A 12998-nucleotide genomic window follows, 5' to 3' on the forward strand; every position below is an offset into this window, starting at 1 on the left:
AGTAAGTTTTAAAACTTGGGAGAGAAAGTTAGCAAACACAGGGGACAGGCAGTGTTTGCCTGTGAGATTTCCCTATCTGGACAAGTGCTTCCTACACTCAAGGCTGCATTGATTTGTATCTTTGGGAAAGGGTTTGGGGAAAATCCAGGTATCAGTGTTTCTATCTTGTGTCCTTCCAACCTGACCAGTTGTCCTTCAGTTCTTTGCCCAATTCCACCGATGAATCCTAAAGCTCGTCGTCTTTTGGGACAGAGAATGGTTGGGATTTCAGAAATCTTATAATTTTGGATGGTCGGGCTGGCCCAGTAAAGGACCAGACACGTGGGAAAGAATGTACCGTGGTGATTGTAATCAGAAAAGTTAACAAAGGCTTTAAAGATTGTGTCATAATAACAGATGCTTCAAGTGGTTAAAAACACCCATATTGTTATTCTTTCTGGCCCAAACTATGTCCTGAGACAGTGAATTTAGCAATGAAGGAAGCTACTCCTTTACTGCGAATGAAAGTTTGGCTGCAGGGCTAAGAGGTCTTGAAATGCAGAGAGGAGACAGAGGTTTTATAATAACTTCACCCCTCAGAAACCTTCTCCAAATATAGCAGGTGCAGCAATGTGGAGAAAATATTTGAGGGGAAGCAAGAAGAAACTCTCCTCTCTTCAAAGATGTGATGGGTAAAGATCCCACAGCTTGCTTAGCCAGCAAGGATCTAGCCAATTCCAAGACCCAAGGTTTCTCTCCCTAGACACATTCTGGAAAAATGACTAAACCTTCCTGCACTTCAGTTATCCCAAGTGCAAAATCAGAAAAATTATTTTAACCTATTTTATGATACTGCAGGGGAAACACAACCTTGGATAAAGCTTGAGAAGTATTCACTTGTTGTTAACTGTCTCATAAATGTTTAAGATTTCCAGGCCCCCGGGAAGCCTGCATGGTGTAAAGTTACAGCCAATTCACCTGATTGGAATCTGTTGTCAGGGACTTCACAAATGTCCCTCGGGGGCCATAGTGCAATCTGAGCAGAAGGAAACCAGGAGGTGCCTTGTGCAGGAGCCTGAATTTTCAACAGTGTGGGGCTGAACTGGAAGGCGAATTTCTTCTGTTCTCTTTTCTTGGCCCACTGCAGAAAGTATTTTTATTTTATCACATACACATTTTCCGCCTTCCCCTGATCATGAACCAGAGCACTTTTATAGCTAGGAGGAGTTTTAGGGATTTTCTAGTTATTTCTCGTTTTACAAACAGCAGGCCATGGAGCTAAGAGCCGAGTTTTCTGATTCTGAGAATTGTTCAAAGGGACCACTTAGCTCCACCCAGCTATGGCCCACGCAGCAGTTGGTTCCCTGCTCCCACTGCGGGGCAAACTCATACCCAAGAATTCTTCCTCAGACTTTGTGGATGTGAGTTCTTTTAGAGAAGCCTCTTGAGAGACCCTTGGACAGCAAGGTGAACAAACCAGTCAATCCTAAAGGAAATCAACCCTAATATTCATTGGAAAGACTGATGCTGAAACTCCAATACTTTGGCCACCTGACTCTTTGGAAAAGACCCTGATGCTGGGAAAAATTGAGGGCAGGAGGAAAAGTGGGTAACAGAGGATGAGATGATTGGATGGCATCACCAATTCAATGGATATGAGTTTGAGCTAACTCTGGGAGATGATGACGGACAGGGAAGCCTGGCGTGCTGCAGTCCATGGGGTCGCAAAGAGTTGGACACAACTGAGCAACTGAACAACAACCCTAGGGGCTCAGTAAGCACTGAGCTCAGGACGAGACCCTCCGTCAATAGAGGGAGATGATGGAGGTTACCATCGTCCATAGAGGCTGCCATGCGCTTGGCCACTTCCCATGTGATCACTTGGTAATCTTCACCGCAGTCTTATGAAACAGGCTTTGATTTCCTGCCTGAGGAATCAGATGTGTAAGCAACCTTCCCCTGGGGGTGGGAGAATCAGGCTTCACGCCCAGATTCCAAGGCTGGCCTGCCTGCCTCTCCAGACCCTGAGGCTCCTCGTACAGACCACGACCTGGGCAGATGACCAAGGCAAGGACTCAGCCTCGGGGAAGGGGCAGTGGTAGTTTGGGATGGATTCCTGAAACTGGAGGATAAACTTGAAGGAATGAGGCAAGAAGCCAGTTTACAGACCTAGAGGTCAAGAAGGGCATTGCTAGCTGGACGGTTGGGCTGGGAGGTCTGGGCCCTGGAGTCCACCTGTCACTTAGACACAGTCCTGAGCAAACCCAGCCCCTGTTACTTGTGGGGTCTGGAATGTGGCAGTCCTCCGGCCTTCTCATCGGACGTTGCATGCTGAGTCAACTGCCCTTTCAGCTCACTTTAGCAGACAACAGCTGGTCACCCGGCTGGGTGTTCACCTGAGGTCACGGTTCACAGAGTTACAAACAGTGGGGGGGTTGAGGGAGGGGAGCAGACTGCCTGGCTCTTGATCCTGCCTCCCTCACTTAGCAGTGCATCAGCTTGGGCATGGCTACCCGCTCCAGTATTCTTGCCTGGAGAATCCCATGGACAGAGGAGACTGGTGGGCTACAGTCCATAGGGTCACAAAGAGTCAGACATGACTGAAGTGACTTAGCAGTCGTGACCCATAGCTTGGGCAGGTCAGTGAGCCTCTGCGGGCCTTAGTTTTCCTATCTTTACAATGGGCTATCTGATGATGAAGTGGGTCAGTCCACACAAACCACAGGAGAGCGATGCCTGGCACACAGTAGGTGCTCAGAAAGCAGTGGTCATCCTTGATTTCTGCACACGACGGTGGCAGCAGACGGAGTGCTCCCCTGAAAGGACCTCTCCGGGACTTTATCCAGGCTGGGGACACACTGCCTTCTGAGTCAGGCCGTTCCATTTTTGGACAACTCTGACTAAGAAAATTCTTCCTTGCTTCCAGCCAAGTCCACCTCCCCACAACTCCCACGCACGGGCCCCAGCTCTGCCAGAAGGCAAATGTCAGAAAAATATTCTTGAAAGAGAGGACATAGAATGTAAATAAGAATGATAGAATCGGGTTGAGGAATTACAGTCTCCCTGGCTTCAGCCATTCCCACTGCCCGGCCCAGACGTGGTGGGGGTGGGGGTCAAAGACCCTTTTGGTTCAGTGGGAAAGCCGGCCAAGGCTCTGCACTCTCCCCCACTCCCTTTAGAAACACATTAATCAACTTTTCCCTTCATTCCTTGCAGGCCGCAGCGCACTGCTAACTGAGCGACAAGTCACTCCCCAGGAACAAAGGTGACGGCCCCCAGGCCGAGGAGCCTTGACCTCATCTCATTTCCTACGTGCAGTCCACCCCGTAATCATTGTGCCTCCAGGGAGCATGCCTGCCAAGCAGCACATGCTGTCGGCCTCCTGTTTACAGAGCCTTTCTGGCGTCAGGTATATATAATCATGACCCCTGTGTCTTCCTTCCCTGTCTTCCTTGGCAGGTGCTGTGATATAAGAAGGATGCATGAATCTTTTTTTTCAGGCAGTTGAGACAGCTTAGCTCTCCCCTGATGCTTGTTAAAAAGGATTTGAAATTGCGTGTCAGTGTTGCAAGGTGAAAAGACTGTCTGAGCTCTGTTGCAGGGTGCACATGCCCTTAACACTACCGAAGTATCCGCTTAAAAATAATTAAGATGCTAAAACTCAAAGCAGCACTTTTTACCACAACAAAAAAAAATCTTTAAGGATGAAATAGGTAGGTGAAATAATACAACACAGTGGCTTTGAAATGATGAGGGAGGATGCAAAAGTTCATTGAACTGTACACTTATGGTTTGTGTACTTTTCTCTAACATTGCTTGTGCTGTCATCTCTGACTCTGTGAGACCCCACGGACTGTAGCCCACCAGGCTTCTCTGTCCATGGCATTTTCCAGGCAAGAATACTAGAGTGAGTTACCATTGATAGTAGCCTTCGTTAAAAAGTTTATATACATATAGAAGTAATCATAGAGGAAGAAGACGTAAAGGGCGGGGGTTACAGTTGAAACAACATTATATGTGAGTTGGGTGAGTTCTAGTCTATTTCTGTGTGTTTGAAATTTTCCACAATAAAAGAATAGAAATGCAGGAAACATTTAAAATGTGGGAAAAGTGATCTGAACATTTCGAGTATAAGTCAGGACGCACGTGTAGACTCCTTTTAGCAGCTCTGGGGCAGGGCAAGCCGTGAACTGGGTACCCAAACGGCCACATCGTGTTCTACAGGACGAGGAAGGCAGCACCCTCATTACTATCAGGACACTTTGTTCCTCCAAGAGCTTATCCAAGAATCCGAGACAAAAAGAAGGGGCCCCAGGGTTGGTCCCCAGGTCTCCTCTCCCAGCCGTCTGGCTGAACATCACTGTTACCCTCCAGGCCCTGCGGACCCCAAATCTTCGAGCTCTCTGAGGACTTGGCCCCAGGCACCCTCCAGCCACTCTCAAGGTCAAGTGCAGTCCAAACCTCTCAACAGAGGTGCTGTGTGCAGCCAGGACCCTCTTTGCACTCCCAGTGCTCACTCTGAAGCCTGGTACTTCCTGGGGCACACAGAAGCTTTTGCCAAATCGCCCTCTGTCACCTCGGGTGAGCCATGCCCTCTCTTCACAGGACAATCCAGCTAATCTTCCTCCATGGACCTGAATTTAAAAAGTTTTTTAGGCACTTCCTTGGTGGTTCAATGGTTAAGACTCTACACTTCTAATGCAAGGGGTACTGATCCAGGAACTAAGATCCTGAATGCTGCTCAGCCAAAAAAAAAAAAAAAAAAAAAAAAAGCTTTTTAGCTCCTCTCTCCAGTGGGAGCTGAAGAAGCTCAGTTCAGTTCAGTTGCTAAGTTATGTCTGACTCTTTGCAACCCCATGGACTGCAGCACGCCAGGCTTCCCTGTCCTTCATCATCTCCTGGAATTTGCTCAGATTCATGGCCATTGAGTCGGTGATGCCATCCAACCATTTCATCCTCTGTTGCCACCCGCTTATCCTCAGGTTTTCTCAGCATCAGGGTCTTTTCCCATAAGTCGGCTTTTCACATCAGGTGGCCAAAGGATTGGAGCTTCAGCTTCAGCATCAGTCCTTCCAGTGAATATTCAGGGTTGATTTCCTTTAGGATTGACTGGTTTGATCTTGTAGTCCAAGGGACTCTCCAAAATTAAAAAGCGATGCTGGAAGGAAGTGGTTTGCATTTGTCTGCACCTCTGCCAGGGTGAGATCAAAACAACCGCTAAAGGAAGAAGACGTGGGTCCTGGGCTTTTCTTCACCCTCATCAAATCAGATCAGCTAAAACTGTCAGTTAAAAAGAAAAAAAATCAGTAAAGCTGTCAGGGCTCAGAAGACCATGAGATGATTCTGTTCCCGGGGGCTCAGTGACATTCAAGAATATCTGGAGTAACTGCTCGATGGACGATTCAGTGATGACCCTGTGAAGTCTGGTCTGGGTGGGGGCAGCCCCCACTCCTGGGTCATCAGGTGAGAGGTGAGGCCTGGGGAGGGGTAACTGGGAAAATCTGGGTGTGATTCAAACAACTTGCTTTTCCCCAATTTTACATGTTAACTAGTATCGACCACCTCCTCTTTCCAGGTCAGACCCTCATCCCTTGACATTGGATGGGTAAACAAAACACCTGGAGTCCCTAGGCCCCGTCCCCACCTTCCCTCACCCCACCTCTGGGACCACCCTCTGGAGTTGACCCCTCCCCACGGGTGGGCTCTGAGCACAGCCATCTCCTGCTTCTCCGGCTGCTTCTTGCCTGTCTTTAACTTGGCTGCCTTTCCCCACCCACCTCCCTGCACGTGGACACATCCAAAGGTTCTGGCCTTGGACCTCCCTCCCCCTCCCTCCTGGGTCATGACCACTCCTAGTTTACCGAGGGCACGAACTCCTGCCTGAATCAACAAGGGGCACTGACTCAGCGCGTGGGAGTCCATCCGGGCACTGGAGCCTCTCTCCACCCTGAAGCCCGGAGTCCACCACCTCCATGCACCCACCCCCCCTACAGCTCTGGGGACCCTTGCTATTCACTGAGCCTCCTCCCTGGGCCCCCCTACTCCTGCTCCCAATCACGGAAGTCCTCTGGAGACACAGAGCCAGGTGCCCCATCAGCTCAGACCTTCTGATCACCTCTAATTTTCTTCCTAGCAAAATTCCCCAGCTCCTATGATGGGGAGGCTTATCTTTGGCCTCAGGACCTCTCTCCATCCTCTCTCTCAGAAAACCTGAATAGGACAAGGCAGTTGAATCCGCAGCTGCATCCCCCAGTCACGCTCCAGTAATCCCCGAGAATTGCTGCTTCTCCCTGTCTCTTCTTGCTCCCAGTTTTAGCGGAAGATGTTTCTCACTCTCCACTACAGACTCTGCCCTCACCTTCCCAGATTTTTGGCTGAACTTCAGGTCTTCCATCTATTACCGTCTCTCGGAGCCTTAGACTCCATACTTGCAAAGTAAGGATAATCCTGTCTGCTTGTGAGCTAGGTAGTGCTCAATTTGCCAAGCTGTGATGATAACAACAAAGACCAACCTGTTCCTGATCATTCACAGTTCAATCCAGAAGGGGCTCCCTGAACACGCATCCCTGTTCCACCAGTCCTGCTGGTGAAGGAACCTACACCCTAACACTTTTATGCACGCGAGTCTAGTTACAGTGCATCCCATCTCCTTGTGTGTAATTGATTCTTGCATCATTGGGAACCATGCATCTCCCAATGGTGGGATTTGCAGAATGAAAGGACTTGATGAAATGATGGGTCCAGCTCCACATGCTCTCTTGGCAGCCTCCTCTCTTTCCCTCCTTGCCTCCCAGCACCTCTGCCTAAACCCAGTTGTCCAACAAATATTTTATTGGGTATCTACTCTGTGCTAGGCACTTTTTCTAAACAATGACAAGGATGGTAATGATGAAGGATGGAGGACAGGGAGAACAGCTTCTATTTCCTGAGTACTTAGTGTGTGCCAAGCACTCACACATTTGGAGTCATTCAATTCTCACAATGGATCCATCCGTCTGTTCCCCAGAAACCCCAGTGAAATGGGTGCAGTCATCATCCTTGTTTCACAAATGGCTGAGCTGGGGCTAAGCTGCCCAGGGTCACGCAGTCCCAGAAGGGCCCCTGGGAAGTCCAGCCTGCCTGCCCCCAGGCTGTATTTGCGGCTATCAAAAGGAAGAGATAATAAAAGAGGATGTGGACCAAGAGATAACTTGATAAAGCCAGGGAGCAAAGTGCTGCAGGAAGGGCTCAGGACCCGTATTAGAAGGAGCGTCACAGGGTGACCTTTCTCTAAGACCTGGGAGATCAGAGGCCCAGGTGTACAAGGCGTGGGTGGAAAAGAAAGGATGACTAAGGCCCCCGCCATCCAGGATTAGGTCTCAGACCCAGGAGAGGAGCTGCGGGGACAACATACGGACAGCTGGTGGAATTCCAGTTTAAATTGTGGACTGTATCCTGGCTTTCTCTTTACGTTAAATTTCCTGATCTTGGTCACTGTGGTGTGGTGGTATCCGAGGATGTCTTGGTGATTGGGAAACACACACTGAAGTGTCCAGAGGCACAGTGCCTCCTACTTAACTCTGAAATGGTTCAGAAAAAATATGAATCTAGGTGTGGGCTTCCCTGGCGGCTGAAATGGTAAAGAATCTGCCTGCAATGCAGGAGACCTAGGTTTGATCCGAATGGCTACCCACTCCAGTGTTCTTGCCTGAGAAATCCCATGGACAGAGGAGCCTGGTGGGCTACAGTCCATGGGGTCACAAAGAGTTGGACATGACTGAGTGACTAACACTTTCAGATGTGTGTGTGTGTTGTAGACACAGCCTACAGAGCAAAGTGTAAACAATGAATGAACCTGAGCAAAGGGTACACCTTGTACTATTCTTGCAGATTTTCAGGAAATTTTAAATTATTCCAAAATAAAATTTAACAGAAGTACATGCACTGAAATAGCAGTACACAAATAGCAAGATCTTATAAAAATCAAACGCATGTGTGCATGCTCAGTCACTAAGTCATGTTTGACTCTTTTGTAACCCCATGGACGATAGCCTGCCAGCCTCCTGGTCTGTGGGATTTCCCAGGCAAGAATACTGGAGTTGGTTGCCATTTCCTTCTCCAAGAGATCTTCCTGACCCAGGGATTGAACCCAGGTCTCCTGCATTCCAGGCAGATTCTTTACTGTCTGAGCTACCAGGGAAGCCCTAAAAACCAAACAACACCCATCAAATACTGAAGAATGGGAAGGAGGGGGATGCTAGTGGGAAAGGGAGAGGTAAGAGAATAGAAAAATTAGGGAGGGGGCAGACAAGAAAGGAAGGAAGGAAGAGGGGAACAGAGAAAGAGGGGGAGAGGAGGAATTTGGGGTCCCTTGCATTCTTGTTCCTGACTGGATCCCTCCGTTCTTAGGACTTCAACTTTGCATCTCCAGGAGGATGACTCCTAAGACCTTATCTCCAGCTTGGTCAGTTGGCCAGTCCTGTACTTGGAATTGCTGGGCACAGGACCCCTCAGGATAACCCACTCTAAAGCTCTTCTCTTTCCCCTGCAACCAAACCTATCTCCTCCAAGGCCATCAACTCCAGATTCCATCTCCTCCCTCACCTTTCTTCCTTGGTCCGCATCTTATTCTTTCTTCCTTTCCTGTTCCTCTTCTCTTCAGGTAGCTCCAGCTCCTGTAATCTCTCTGAGGATAATGATAGGGGCCTCCTGCCTGGGCTCACTGCCCCCAGGGTGTGGGCCTTCCACTCACCAACATTTGTGACCCAACTTTCCTGTAACTCAAGAATGCTCTCTGGGCTTCCCTGGTGGTCCAGTGGTTAAGAATCCACCTTTCAATACCAGGGACACAGGTTTGATCTCTGGTCTGGGAAGATCTCATGTACGGGGCAACCGATCCTGTGCGCCACAGCTAATGAGCCTGTGCTCTGGAGGTCACAAGCCCCCAGTGCTGAGCCTACGTGCCACGGCTACTGAAGCCTGAGAGCCCTAGAGCCTGTGCTCTGCAACAAGAGAAGACACCACAGTGAGAAGCCCTGGAACCACAACGAGAGTAGCCCCCACTTGCTGCAATTGGAGAAAGCCTGCCTGCAGCGAAGAAGACCCAGCACAGCCAAAGATAAATAAATTGAAAAAAAAAAAATGCTCTCTTGGGTCTGATGTTTTTCATGGATATTTGTTTTAGCTTCCAGCTTCATCATGTTCCTTGGAAGCAGGCACTAACCCTGTTTCAAGGCTGGATGCAGAGCAGCAGGAGAATAATAGCTACCTAGTCAATTAAGCTACCCAGTCTTTCTAGGTTGTTCAGTTACATGCAAAGAAATTCTCATGCTCCCGTGCCACGTTTGGAGTGACAATAGGTGTGATTAAAAGGATAAGATCAGGACTCTAGGGCTGTTTGGGAGCCCTCATTAGGTAGACCCCAATGTCAGGCCTTAGGATCACCCATGAGGCTCTGCAGAAAGGCCCGTTCTGGGTGGATCTGTATTTTCATGTTTCTCATAGAAAGGATTTTTTTTTTTTTTTAAGTATAACATTGTTTTTAGAATATACATTTGCTAATGTAAATGTTCCAAAGTTCAACCCAGGTTAAAACATACTCCCTAATTGTTTGTTGCTTCCTCGTTCTCTCTTTTCCCAGCCCAAGACATATGTTTTTGATATCACAGCAAACAGCAATTGATTCTATTTCTAGTAGCTTCAAAAACAATTTTAATGGCCTAGTCACTGTCCAAACAAGGCAAAGGCTGGGTGGATCAGCCTCCTTATGTCACAGTCATAAGGAAGGTCCTTGTAGTTAAATGTCTCCCAGCCCCCAGTTCCGTATATTTAATTCCTTCTCTTGATATTTCATCCTTTCAGCTCATAAAAGAGAAAATGATGTCATGCCTAATAAATGCCAGAGTAGCCTTTTCGAGAAGTGACACCAAACATGGGCAGAGTGCCGAAGTCTTATTTGCTCAGGCAAACATTCAGACATCTGTCACCATTTAAGTTTTCATCTGAGATGCTGATTCCTACACAGGTTTCAGTGAGGTTTTGATCTATCTGAATTTCAAAGCACTGGGATTTGAGCCCACACAAGATGTACATGTGAGAATCTCTGTATCACTGAGTGAGCATGTACCAGAACACGTACATCCTCCCAGAGACACAATAACATTATCAAGGACCACTTACTGTGGGTGGATTAAAAAAATTTTTTTTTACTATAATGTAAACTTCCTGTTGTGATTTGGACCAATTTCCTCTCCTTCAGTTCCTGGGGGAGATGGTAAGCAGTTCATCATGATTGTCTGAACAATATGTGAGCGTTTCTATAGGAACATAGCATGGCTGATCTTTGTTCCATGGACCATCTGCTTTGAGTTGTTTGTCCAGGTGCGATGCATTTTTCTCCTTCATTCCCAAGTTCTTCTCTGTTCCCTTTCGAATTGAAGACGTATGCTGGCTATTCACGGATTCAGAGGGAAGAAAACTATCTTGGCCACAGAAGGCTGAACTGAAGCTCATCGGACCTCAGGCTCACAACCCATGGCTTAGTGAGCCCTTCACAGACTCAGCCATCACAGAAAAGGAAGAACTCTCAGGAATTCTCTGGTCCAGTCTTCTTCTGTGTGGGATTCTATGGAAGCCAAAATCATCCACAGTTATGGTCTTTAAAGGACACAGGAAAGAGGCATGTCCAGAGTTACCCATGCGTTTGACTCCCTCATCCTCCTGGATTTTTTGCTGAACCCTAACCCTCACCCAACAAATGTAACTGGGACAATTGTAGGCCACTCATAACTTTAGCCACAGAGGCCCCTGGGATCAAAGCTGTGTGAGAAAGTCCACCAGATAGGGGCTTAGCAGAACGGACATCACTGTGGCCATGGGAAGCTGGGCTAGGTCCCAGGTGGTTTCAGCCTTTCTGGAGAGGTTGCTTCCATCCTCACACCCTCTTCCATCCTGTTGTGCCCCTGGACCACCAAAGACAAGTTTATAGGCAGCATTAAAATAAATTTAAACTACTCCCTTAGGGACTTAAGGCTTCCCTGATGGCTCAGCAGGTTAACAATCTGCCTGCAATGCAGCAGACACAGGAGATGCAGGTTCGATTCCTGGGTCAGGAAGATCCCTTGGAGGAGGAAATAACAGCCCACTCCAGTATTCTGGCCTGAAAAATCCCATGGACAGAGGAGTCTGGTCTACAGTTCAAAGGGTTGCAAAGAGTGAGACATGGCTGAGCACACACACATGAACATAAGGACTCCTTGGCAGTCCAGTGGTTAAGACACCGTGCTTCCACTTCAGGGGCCATGGGTAAAAACACCACCTAGCAAAGCTGAGCACCAAAGAATTGATGCTTTTGAACTGTGGAGTTGGAGAAGACTCTTGAGAGTCCCTTGGACTGCAAGGAGATCAAACCAGTCAATCCTAAAGGAAATCAGTCCTGAATATACATTGGAAGGACTGATGCTGAAGCTGTAGCTCCGATACTTTGGCCACCTGATACAAAGAACTGACTCATTGGAAAAGACCCTGATGCTGGGAAAGATTGAAGGCAGGAGGAGAAGGGGACGACAGAGGATGAGATGGTTGGATGGCATCACTGACTTGATGGACTTGAGCTCCAGGGGTTGATGACGGACTGGGAAGTGTGGTGTGCTGCAGCCCATGGAATCGCAAAGAGTTGGACATGACTGAGTGACTGAACTGAAAAATAAAATAAAATACTCCCCATACTCCCTTCTCCACTTTCCCTCTTCTTCTGGTTTCAACTGGGTCTAAATAAACATGACCCCCACTAGTGGTTTTCAAACTTTGCTAGTGATTCTGATCAACTGAGACCAATGGAAGCTGGATTATGTTCTAGGACTGGGCCATGACACCTGGTCTGTGAACCCAGACCCAGAGGGGGAGGGCCATCAGGTAAGAAGTTACAAGGGACGAATTTATGCTAACAACAAAAAAAGACGCATAGTTTATCTAAATTCATGCTTAATTGAGTGTCCTGTATTTATATTTGTTAAATCTGGCACCCGTAAGTGAGGAAGGTAGGCATGATTAGGAAGCAAAAAGGGTTCTTACAGGAAGGGCCCCCAGCCCAATAATAGGTGGGGACTTAGTAAAATTTGAGGGAGGGGCCCTGGGAGTGGAATCTCCCTTACTTCGACTAAATTTTTGTGTGTGTATGTTTCTGTGTATGTGTGAAGTGGCCTTCCCAGGTGGTCCAGTGCTAAAGAATCCACCTACCAAGCAGGAGATACGGGTTCGATCCCTAGGTTGGTAAGATCCCTGGAGAAGGGAGTGGCTACCCACTCCAGTATTCTTGCCTGGAGAATCCCATGGACAGAGGAGCCTGGCAGACTACAGCCCACAGGGTCTCAAAAAGTGAGATAAAGCTAAGCAACTGAGCACACATCTGAATGCAAAAATACCATAATCAAAGTTAAAAGACTGATGACAATATATCTTCTGCAACATTAAAAATAAAAATCACTGGCTAAGTCATACAAAGAATCAACAACAACAAAAAGTTTTCCTACAGAAAAACAGACTATGATTAGGTAATTTAGAAAAATGATTGACGAGCTGCAAAAGATATCTGAACTAAAATGAGACTTTTTAGCTTATTGCATTAAAAAAAATTAATATAAAACCACTATGGATAAGGATAGGAGTGGGGATTACACTGGTAGAATCTTTCTGGAAAGATACTTGCCAATATCCATCAAAGATCTTAAGAAAAGACAGTGTTTTAACATAAGGAGCCATAAAAGGACAAATGTACAAAGATACAGAAGTATAAGGTTAGCCACTGAAGGGGAAGTTCAGTTCAGTTCAGCTCAGTCATTCAGTCATGTCCGACTCTTTGCAACCCCATGAACCGCAGCACGCCAGGCCTCCCTGTCCATCACCAACTCCCGGAGTCCACCCAAACTCATATCCATTGAGTCGGTGATGCCATCCAACCATCTCATCCTCTGTCATCCCCTTCTCCTGCCCTCCATCTTTCCCAGCATCAGGGTCTTTTCAAATGAGTCAGCTCTTCACAT

The sequence above is a fragment of the Dama dama genome, chromosome 14 (genome assembly GCF_033118175.1).
Source record: "Dama dama isolate Ldn47 chromosome 14, ASM3311817v1, whole genome shotgun sequence".
In the NCBI taxonomy this organism is placed as follows: Eukaryota; Metazoa; Chordata; class Mammalia; order Artiodactyla; family Cervidae; genus Dama; species Dama dama.